At 36.9% G+C, this 10415-nt stretch overlaps 1 long non-coding RNA gene across 1 annotated transcript; it reads right to left on the reverse strand.

The window, feature by feature from the left end:
- Window positions 1-418: 418 nt before the first annotated feature.
- On the reverse strand, window positions 419-5127 carry LOC122078324. Its single transcript, XR_006140044.1, has 3 exons — window positions 5021-5127; window positions 4466-4862; window positions 419-475 (listed from the first exon to the last, which is right to left on the reverse strand). It is a non-coding gene; the product is annotated as an uncharacterized LOC122078324 (long non-coding RNA).
- Between the last annotated feature and the right edge of the window lie 5288 nt (window positions 5128-10415).

Below are 10415 nucleotides of genomic sequence, written 5' to 3' on the forward strand. Positions count from 1 at the left end.
CAGTTTTGCTGTTTGGTAATGCTTGTTTCAGAAACCTTTTTTTTTTTTTTTTTTTTTTTTTCTTTTCTTTTAAGTCAATAATTACAAAAATAACATTAAAATACTATACGCATACAAATCCTTTGGGACAATAAAGTATTACATACCAACTAAAAAAAACATGGTTTCAAAAGGATGAATAAAATACAGAATTAACAATGCCTTGTCCAAGTTAATTATTACATAATTTCCCAAATTTTCACTTTTTTTCCAAGTCTAAAGACTTGAATGCATGGAGGATGTCTTTCATCTTATTTGTTTGGTCCTTTAATCCTTTAAGCGTCCCTTCCAGATATCCTTTCATGTACTCATTCGAAATGGACGGTGGTGTGGATGATGTTGATGTTGAGCTTTCTAAACATAATATATGTTGTATGGTAGAGATATGTGTTTCATCTTTCAACCATACAAATATACTACATCCACGGTTATCAGCCTATATCAAATAATAGATGTGATTAGGGTTGTTGAAATTTACATTGAATTAAAAAAAATCTAAAATTATCTATAGGTATAGATCAATCGTAGAAATAAATTATCCCAGTTGAATTTGGACAACATAGAAAATATTGTCCCTTGTGTGGACCTTTCGTCGCAGTTCATACTTTGCATTGACCTTTACCACATCTACATAGATGTAGCTGGTCCACCCATATGAAAAAATTACATGAATCTTGACACTTGAAAAATTCTCTTCTAATATTTTTTCTCGACTTTGTTGTAAATTTACCACAACTCTTCCCGCAAATTTCACAATTTACTATTATGAGTGGGGGCATAGAAGAAGTCATCTGTAACAGTAATTTAAATATCAAAGAAGTTAATATAGCATTCATGATAATATATCAACTTGTACCACATACATAAACGTAACATAAAACAAGTACTACATCACTTGAAACATCAATTTAGGTTTTCAGTTTTGTCAAAATAGTTATCGGTTTTAGTTTTCAACTAGTTCTGGCATCTTTTGCTGTCTAGCCATTGCATTTGTAATTCTTAGCCTAGTGGCATTCATCTCTTTTGCCCTATTTCATTGACTAGATTGTGATATAGAATGATCAACGAAATCTTCATGTGGCGGATTCAAGTCATCTTTTGTAACTTTTAAATCATCACTCATCCCCACAAATTCAGCATCAGCAATATGTTCTTCTCGAATATAGTTGTGTAGTCTACAACATGCCAGTACGACTGATGCCTGAGCTTTCATTGGGAACTGGTGCACAAGCCTTAAAATTTGAAATTTGTTCTTCAATACCCCAAATGTACGTTCAATGACATTCCGAAGTGATGAATATCTATAATTGAACAACTCTTTTGCCATTCTTGGGGATCTTCTATACCCTTTGTAGTCCGATAGATGGTACCTCTCACCCTTAAATGGTGTCAAAAATCCAGATTGGCTAGCATACCCAGAGTCGACAACATAATACTTTCTTATAGACAAAATATAATATATAGACATTACGCATACACTTAAATGAAAATCTAATATACTAGCATAAAGTTAATACCTAGAGGTGGATGTGAAAAAATCAATCGATGATCACTCCTTGCCCGTTCAAGTACTCGACAATCATTTGCACTACCTTCCATCCCTCATACACAGACATGAATCGCATGTCAAATGAACATGCACACATCACATTTTGAGTTGTGATCCCTTTTCAATTCCTATATCGAGTTTGATCCTCTCTTGGAACTATCGAATGGATGTGAGTATCATCTATGGCACTAATACAGTGCTATGACATATAGTGACAATTAAATGGTCACTATATATAAGAATATAAATATCCATATATTTAATTACAAACATGTATCATATTAACAGATTTACCTTAAAAAAAGGGTAGTATTTTGGGTTCTGTGCAATTTCTGTAGGTATCATACTAACATCTGGCAGTATGATTTTCTCCTTAGCCAGGCGTTGCATTGCAATCAAGACAATATTGAATGTTCGACTAATTATTTCTCCGAAGTGGTTGAAATGATTTTGGGTGTCCCTATTACTTGAACCATTCCCAACAATCCACAGGAACATTCCAAGCTGTTCATCCACTCGGATGTTGGTTGTGTCATTCAACCAACCCCTATGTCTAACATAATCACATAGGTTGAGGAAGAAATGATGTTCCATCCTAAAATCTTCATAGCATCTGTTGGCATGCCCATTCAATACCTCATGCATCATGACAGCACCTGAAAATACACTATCTCTACATGGTTCCCGAATATATATAGCCTCACTCAATAATTTCATTCTCATGTGAATGATCATACCTTCTTCATCACTAGAAGTTTCACATAATGCATTTGACATAACTGCAATAAATTGACAACTACTTCTCAATTTCAAAAAAAAAAAAAAAAACTGTAAAACATAACAATCTAACATATTGGCTAGCATACCCAAAACATATGTTCAACATTACACACATCAATAAAAAAAAACTTCAGAAATAAAACACAAGTAGCCATCATTGAAAGTATTGTCCTGAATCGAAATTTATCAAAAGTAGTATACAAACACAACCATCAAAATTAATCCCAATAGTAGAATCAAACAAACTACTCCAAACCATCTAAAAGCCAAGTCCTCTTAACAGGCTCTGCACAAACAAACAACTCCCTCCAACTAGGATCAACACACATATGATTGGTGGCCTTCAAGTACATCTCCTTTGACATATCAGGTATGGAGGATAATACTGCCTCACATGCACTCACACTGAAATCTCGAGGATGAGATGCACCTTCCCCACCACAAACAGGAGATGTAACGAAAGTACTGGATGATTTCTCAATTTTAATGGATAAATACTTGCCATAGAAGTCCTTCACGTGGCTATCTCCCTTATTGGCACTCTTTTTTCTTCGTCCTGTGGGTGTCCTATCAAGACTTCGCTTTGTGGTGGTCTGAGCTGGAGTAGGAGAATCCTCATGGAAGGGGTCAGTCATGCCCAAATGCATCGGGGTAGTAGGTGATTCAAAGACTTGCTCAATATCAACACTATTATCAGCTTCAATGTAATCCAAATCTTGAGCACTATCAACCCCTAAGTTTCCTCTAGCATATGCATCCCCAAATATCATGCTCAAATCTGACCAGTTGTTTAGTCCATACTTCTTGTATTTCAACCAACCTGGATTTGCCTACATAAGCAGTCATTGTATCACTAGTATAAAGTACTACTCATTGTAATCTAATTTTGAAATAATTTAACTAGCTAGTGAGATCTATAGTACCTGTATTGCCCTATCCCATACGGACTCATCATCAACTGTGACTGATTTTGTCATTGAGTTCCACCCAAATCTAGTTGTGTCAAGCAGTCTCTTGAATTGTTGGTACTCGTATTTCAATTTTTTCATTTTATTGTGTAATTGTTCTCTCCCAACTGTACGATTTAAAGCCATCTGAAATTGCTTTGTAATGGCCTCCCATCCAGTTTTGTTAAATGAATTGCCGGATTTATGACCATTTTTTACAGCTTCTTTCATTGCCTCAATGAAAACATTGGTCTCAAGTTCTGACCATTTAATAGCAGGGATACTACTTCCAGACATAATAACTAGACATTATAGGAAAATCCCAAAGTTAGCATACTAGGTTATTATACAGTCTGAATCTGAATACATAACTTGCAATGGGACATCTTCAAGTGGCAGGGAGGAAAAAAAAAAAACCATGACCAAGAAAAAAAACCCATTGTACAAGTTATTTTTCTAGTTTAGTATAATCAGCATAATATCATATCCAAACAAAAAAAAACTAACAGCAAGAAAGACTTGATTTTGGTTTAAATCCTTAGATGCAATCCTATTTATAATAGGACTGTTTGAATACTTGTCAGAATCTGAAATTGAAGATAAATGGCTCCTTGTTTTTTCTTTGCTCATGCCCTATCAAAGGGTAGAAAAATGTTCATATTCCAGTAAGCTACATCATACTTATGACATATGTCTTTAGTTCCCACCTTCCCCTATCAATGTATCTTTTTCCTATTTTCATAATTGGTTGGTTGTGCTTGCAGCTACGACCACATCACTTCTGTCATCCTGGGTTTGTGCATCCGCTAATAGTTATCTATCAACTGAAATATCTATGAACTCAGCAGGAACAGAGCATCAACACAAAGCATTCAAAAAGCAATAATCAAACAAACATATCACCAAAACCAGTTGGGGGTAGAACACAGAGCATCAACACATGGCATTCAAACATAATTGAAAAAGCAATAATCAATCAAACAAAAAACAATTTCGGTTTTGATAATGTGTTTCTAGTGTCCCTACAGTAGTGGCGTTGAAAAAAAAATTGAAATTTCAGACGTTCTAGGGTTGAGAAACGGTAGAAATATTCTGAAACATTTGATTGTTGAGAGGGGTTTCACTAAAAGAACGGAGACAATTTCAGTACCTTGACGATCTGAGAGGCAAGAGAGATGGAGAGCAGAGATTCCACCAAAAGGGTTCCAGCCGAGTTCGCACTACCGATGTTGGGAGGAGTTTAACCAAAATCATTGGTTCCAGGGGTTTCTTCACTCTTCTAGTCCAGTTCGCACTACCGATGTCAAACGAAGGTAGTGTAGATTAGAGTTGAGGGAGAGCAGGGATCAACGCAGCCAAACTCCTTTGTTACCTGCTATGCGATTTACCTATTTGAAGCGATTAGGGGAATATTTGAAGCCTTCTTGTACCTGCTATGCATGTGATCGAAATTTCTCCTCAAAACATTGAAGCTTGATCTTCTTCAACCCAGAATATATTTCTATCTTAATCACTCGAAAAATCCCTAAATCCCATTCCTGTTTGATCTGTGATTATAGGAAATGAAGAAGAAGGAGAAACGGTTAGAACAGAAGAAGAGAGAAGAGAGAAGAGAACAAAGGAGAAGAAGAGAGAAGAAGAGAGGAGAAGAAAAGGATCACGCTAATAGAGGAGAAGAAGAGAGAAGAAGAAGAGAGAAGAGTACCTGCAGATAATTCCTCTCTCTCCAGCTATCAGGAATAGTAGTTTTTTTTTAGGGATTTTGAAACGAAACATCACTATCGGAACTCGCTTTTGGAGTTCCGACTTTTGTTCCATTTTCCATTTTTTTTTTATAATTTTTGTTTCATAAAAACTGAAACAAAGCCCCAGCGTACCAAACAGTTTTTTCCATTTTTTTGTTCCAGTAAAACGAAAAAATGATAGAAACGTTTTTTAAGAATGATACCAAACGGACCCTTAGTGCCCATATGTCTTCAATCTCACTGCTACCATTCCAGTACTTTCCTTGACTCATTGTTGTGGGTGGGAAAAGACAATGCATACAGGCTTCTGTAGCCTGAATAAGTAAATTAATCTTCTTTATAGTTGTTACATTCATACTTGTATAGAATGGTGAGTGGACATAAAATGGATAAATAAGGCTTTAAGGGATGGACTGAGAACTTCGTGAATAGCAGCAAAATGTAGACAGATTAGAGATAACAAAGTCTCCATGAAAGCCATTTAAGCTATAAATAGTTTCCAGTTTTCATGGAGATTTTGTAATCTCTAATCTGTCTCCTTTCAAGTGCATTGCTACTACAGTCTGTTGTTGTTCATGAAGTTCCCAATCCATCATTCTTAGCAATTTACACTGTAAAGCTAACAAAGAATAGACTATGAGCACCAAGGCCTAGGACAAGAGATTTATAATTGAGAATTTTCCAAAAATAGAACCAAATTAAATGTAAAGCTGAAAGATGTGATAAGAAATAGTTGGCAATTTTGTCTTATGTTAATGAAGGGGGTAAATGGAAAGATCTTAATGTAAACCAGATGAGTCCAAGGAAGATTTATAATTGCAAAAAATTTCTTGTACCTCCATTGTAAGTTGCATGTATTACACGTAACCCACGTCTTGGAAAAAATACAATTGCACCCAATATGAGTGACATTGTTAACTTAAAACTTTGAAAAAGGGAGAGAGTTGGGTATTCTGGCGGGTTACTAAGGAATTAGGAATACTAATAAGATTTTAACCGTAGGATTTGATCAATTTGAATTAAACCGTTGGATGGAAAGAATGTTTACAAACTTTCAATCCACTGTTGCTACACCTTTTCTCTGCCCTCTTTCCGCTACCTTTGCAACTGACCGGTGACCTGTAAAACAGCTGCATCTCCTTTCCGCCTCTCTCCCTCTCCCTGTACTATGGTGGATCTCCCTCCCCACCCTCGGTTTCAGGTACTCCTAGCTCCCTCATTTCCTCCCTCCTGCTTATTCCGATTGTTCCTCTGGCTGCCCAATGAATATGGTTACGCCGGCAAAATTTGTTTCCACCATCGTTGTGTTTGTTCTCCTGTTATTTCTATTCTCGGTCACATCTTCAGCGAAAGATCCTCAAAACTATTATAATTTCAGCAGCTTCAAAATCTCGATAAAATTCCAAAGGAAACCACACTAAACTCTGGAAAAATTACAAATCCGAACTTAATAAACAACACAAGGAGGCAAGAAACGAAAATTTTTCGATTTGATCTTCAGTTTTTGCTATTTTTGTTTCTCTTTGAAGCTTCTGGTTTCTTTCAATCTCAATGATCAGAAAGCCCTACACGAAGAGTGAAAGAGAGTGATAGAGAGAAGGGTTGGTTTGTCTGTATTTCCTTTGTGAGCGAATGGCGAAGGATTTAATGGTTCTGCTGTTGTGGATTAGTCTCTTTCTACCTTTGGGACAGGCTAAGGTAATTCTAGATTCTGATTCCTCTTCACTCTCATGAGATCTCTACCATCGCTGCCAAGGTAATTCTAGATTCTGAATTTTATCTTCTCTGCGTTCCCATATTTTTTTTTTTTTTTTTTTCTTCAAGATTGCTTCTTTTTTTAACTGATTGGGGGCCTTAGGCTAGGATTTGGGGCAATATTTGATTAATTTTGCTTAATTTCTTCTATTGGTTGTGGATTGACATTCAATTTACGGGGACCAAAGAACTCATCCTTTGCTGATCCAGAGACTCACCAATTACTCGTATTGTCCCTCCACTATGCCGATCGTATGTTGGCTGTTGTAAATTTTTATCAGATTTGATCTGTTGCCATTTGAATCCAAAATGGAAGGGGAAGAGAGAGGGAGAGAGAGTGTGTGTGTTTTTAGAGGAGAGAAATCAAAGATAGGGACATCAGATGGGAGGCCGGAGATAGTGAGGGAGAAGAAGAGTGATTATAAAGCATCGAAGCTGGGTAGATTATGAAAGTCAACAAGTACAAATGGTATTGATGTAATTTATCTAATCCAACTGTCTACATATCCAATTCCTAAGTAACTCACTAGCATTCGTCTTTTTCTCATAAAAAAAATACCATTTAAACTTCTATTATATCCCTCCATATAACCCATTCTCATATGTTTGAAAAAACCCTTTTACTTTCCGTTGAATACCTGCAACACCATCTCTCTCCCCATACCCACGACCTGAGCAGCAAATGTAAGAATCCAATATCTCTCTCTAATCTCATTTTTTCTTCTTTGTATGTAGTTTTTGTGGATAAATTTGATTTTATCAAGGAATTTGAGTGACCGTGGAAACGTCATGACGTTTGACCAAGCTATTTTCAGCTGGAACCAAGCTCCAATTCGGGGTGGTTTATATGTTTAAATCGCATTACAATGGATATATTCATCCACAGTCACCACATAAGAGAATGCATCAGCGCCCGTTTTGTAGATAGCAAATCATTTTGCACAATAGTTGTAATAGTAAGCATCTTCAAAGCCATTGGAGGACAGCAATTTAGGAAGTTTAAGATATGTACATTTTCTTTCCGTTTTTTAATTTGTTTGTGCAATTGAAAGTCCAGTGTTCAACCCTTCTACTCTGTAAGTACTGATATACCATATATCTGTCGACCAACCGATGGTCGGGATTCTACATCTCGACCTCAATAGTATGAGCACGAGCTGACATCCGCAAACAACACGTATGGTTTTCGACCATCCAACCTATTCACACATGGAAGTTACACCTCGTGTGGGACCCCCGCACCCATAACTGACTTTGGTCTCAACTTATGTGGCTAGTCAAGGCCAAGCAATTATTTAACCCTCAAACCCACCATAGTTGAGTTAACCGTTACAAGACCTTACCATGGTCGAGTTAATCAATTATCAGGCCTCACCATGGTTAAGTTAGCCGTTATCAGTCAGGATAGCTCAGCCATAATGAAGGACAAACCTCCAATAGGACGTTCGTCCACATCAGCACAAGCAAGGCCCTTGACCAATGAGGAGGACTTACGCTGCCTATATAAGGAATTCTTAGCTACATTCACGGGTAAGTCTCTCAATCGGCTGGATACCCTACGTAAGAATATTAATATCAGGGCTTGACTTTGGCATCGGAGCTTCCTCTCAAATCCGGGCTTTATTATATGTGTTGTGTGAGTCCGTGTCACGTGGAATCATGCATGCAACAGTACTTGTGCTTATCATGTCATCATGTTGGTGTTACAATGTAGCATCGGACAGATACCATCGGTCCACATATGTTTGTCAACTTTGCTTTCGCCCTCAAATTCTATAACCCTGCCAATTATCTGGATCCCGAGGTAAGCCTTCTTCTTGCTACCATCCACCCCTTCTCACTGGGTTTGAGTTCATGCTGGGATATAGTAGTAGATATCAGAAACCACATTTGGAAACACAACACACTTTCTGATATCAGTCCCCCTATTTTTTTTATTGCCATCTAATGATCATGGTTTTACCTACCAGGTTGAGTTCAATAGAAAGATACATGCTTTTCGTAGAGTGAGATGCCAATATGCGTCCTTGTTACAGATTTTCGTGGTTCTAGGTCTCTTTTATTAGGTTGAGTTCCCCTTGGAGCTCTTTCCTGCTGAGGGTCATGCCAAAAGTAAGATAGTTGCTTTCATGCTGATGGTCATGCCAAAGGTAAAATAGTTGCTTTTAGACCCTCTTTCTATTCCCGGTGTTGTCATTTTTTCGTTATATACTATATTTCTTCTTTTTTCATTATTAATATAATTTTCGAATCCTCTAGTGAAAAAAAAAAAAAAAAAAAGATACATGCTTCCACTAAAAGGCTGCTGTTAACACTAAGGGCCCGTTTGGTATCGTTTCTGTTCCAGAAACGCCGTTTCGTGTCAAAAATGAAAATTTCAGTTTCTGTGCCAAAACGTAGTTTTTAAACGAAAAAATGGTGTTTCAAAATTTCAGAACCCAAACCGGAAATTTTTTTTTTTTTCTAAAATGGAACGAAACTAGGAAGACGGAACTCCATTTTGGAGTTCCGTCCAATCTCGTTTTTTCAGTTTTTTTTTTCACTTTTTGTTCCAAAAAAATAGAAACGGACCATAAGTGCACCAAACAGAAGATTCCATTTTTTCGTTCCACTAGAACGAAAAAACTCCAGAAACGTTTTTTTAAAACGATACCAAACGGAGCCTAACCGTCAGAGCTTCTTCGTCAGAGATTCAATGCCTTTGTTGGATTCCCTTTGATAGAGATAAAAGGGTTTGCAACGAATAAATAACAGACCTAACTAATTTCACTTTTGTTTGAGGTTTTTGCAAAGAAGTATAAAATAGTAAATTTTCCCTTTTTCACGGATAATTTAGCCATTTAATAAACTCTAACCCACTGGCATCATCACTTAAAAGGGGGCGACTAACAAAGTGGATCTATTGTTACAAATTTATGAAAATGGGGAGGTATGTGATATTTTTTCAAAACGTGGGGGTTATGTGTAATACGAACTATTTACAGGGTAAGTACAAGAAATTTCCCCTTTAGAAAGCGTGACATAAGCGTCATAATCAGTACGGTTGGTCCGGTTTTGGTGTATTACTAAGTCAACCCGAAATCAAACCATTAAGAAAGATTTTGGTTTCGATTAGTTTCAGTTTTGGTCTGATTCTTATCAGCTTTTACTAATAATTGGCTTACCATCGCATATGGTCTGGTCTAATATTAGGTTTACATATGACCAGGACATTAATAGGAAAATATTGGGTTTTGAGGTTTTCAGTTTCTTATCACGTTACCATCGATCTAGTCTTGATTTATTATCGGATTTTGTCAAGCTTCGGATTGGTGAATTCAGTCGATCTAATTTGGTTTGATTTCTATAAACCGAATCTGAAACCAACCCAATGTGGTTCGATTCGATTTGGTCCAAGCTGAACTTCAACACCCTTAGATTTATTTTATAATTGAAAAATCATCTGCAGCCACTGTATTGGTGCAGTAAACATCAGGTGGTTGGGATTCCCTTGAGGTGTGTGCCCAGATGCTCTCAATCATCAAATATTCACAATGCTACACCGTTCACTACAGAGGATGTGGACTCCTTCAAACCACACTTCAGTGAGTCATCCATTGA

This window comes from Macadamia integrifolia, chromosome 5, assembly GCF_013358625.1.
Source record: "Macadamia integrifolia cultivar HAES 741 chromosome 5, SCU_Mint_v3, whole genome shotgun sequence".
Taxonomy (NCBI): Eukaryota; Viridiplantae; Streptophyta; class Magnoliopsida; order Proteales; family Proteaceae; genus Macadamia; species Macadamia integrifolia.